Source organism: Nothoprocta perdicaria, unplaced genomic scaffold (assembly GCF_003342845.1).
Source record: "Nothoprocta perdicaria isolate Ctin4 unplaced genomic scaffold, notPer1 scaffold_288, whole genome shotgun sequence".
Taxonomy (NCBI): domain Eukaryota; kingdom Metazoa; phylum Chordata; class Aves; order Tinamiformes; family Tinamidae; genus Nothoprocta; species Nothoprocta perdicaria.
In genome coordinates, this window is record NW_020455519.1 from 1 (window position 1) to 1,417 (window position 1,417).

A 1,417-nucleotide genomic window follows, 5' to 3' on the forward strand; every position below is an offset into this window, starting at 1 on the left:
TTTTTTAACGTTTTACGGACTCTTTCGCCCCAAAGCGGCGGCGGCGCCGCCTGCAGCGCCCGGCGGCGCCCGGCAGGGGGCGCAGCCCGCGCGGGGGGGGGGTGTCGGGGGAGCCTCTGAGCGGTGACGCGGCGGGGGGGGGAAGAGCCCCGCATTGTGACGTCACGCGGGAGGGCGGGGCCGGCGGCCCGTTTGGCGCCCGGCGGGTTCATTCATAAAAGTGGCGCCCGCTGGTGCCGCCTCCGGGAGCTCCCACCTTCAACCACGTCCATGGTCTCCAGCTGCATCCAGGCTCCTGGGTCTGGATCCAGGCTTTGGGATTCCCTAGTAGAGGATCCCACTTTTTTTTTTTTTTTGGCTGGCAGGGACCTCTGGAGAATGTCTAGTCCTCCCTCTGCTCAAGCACATCATCTAGAGCATGTTATCCAGGAGCATCTTTATGGATCACAGCATCTTTAAGCACCCCAGTCATCTTCAAGGCCCAGAAGCATCTTGGCAGATGATGGATCTCCGTGACAGAGACACCACGACCGCTATGGGCATTCCCTAAATTCCCTGTGCTAGGCAGAAAGATCCCGTTCCTTGGGAGGGTTACACAGGATGCAGAGCGTGGAGGGGAACCCATCAAGGTGCAGCCTGTGGTGCAGGTCCAGGCTGTGACCGTGGTGGTCTGGGCTCCTCCTGCTGCTTCCTGGCAACTCCCCTTGCTGGCATGAGCGTAATTAGCTGTGTTAGCACCATGGSGCCTTAACTGGACTCTGCACATGAGCAGGACAGGGGGTGCGTGGGGAAGGAGGCCACCCGACACCGCAGTGCATYTTGTCACAGCCTTGGGACAAGCACTGTCCCCGACAAGTTAAATAAACCGGCTGTGGCTGAGGACGGTGCCTCCTGCCTCAGTTTCCCCGAGGGGAGGAACCAGCGCCTGGCGAGGGCCTGAGCGCCCCTGTCTACCCGGTAGAGGAATCTGGTTCCGTTCCGTTCTGCGGCTACTCCGGTCCGCGTTTTACCTCCGCTCTTGCGGCCTCTCTGGCCGGGACTCGAACGTGGCTGCGGCTGCGGGGAAAACGCGGCGCTGGATCGTCCTGGGAACGGAGTCTTCACGGCTTGTCCGGGGGGGGGGCGGCGCAGAGCACGGGAGCCCCCGGCCCCTCTATCCTTTACGGTCCCTGCACCCCCCAGGCTTCCTTATTCAACATGCTGGGGCGGGGGGAAAGGCACCACCAAGCTTCTACGGAGCCTGCCGGATCGGGGTGTTAACTCTGAAGCCTAATGATGACGTCCCACTGGTCTTAAGGACCTGCCACAGCAGCTCCAGGTGAAGCATCACGAAGGCTGTGGGTGCAGGTGGGGGTGCAGTTACTGCAGCTGAGGCCGCCCAGCTCATGACAGCAGTGACACCCCCTCCCAACACCCG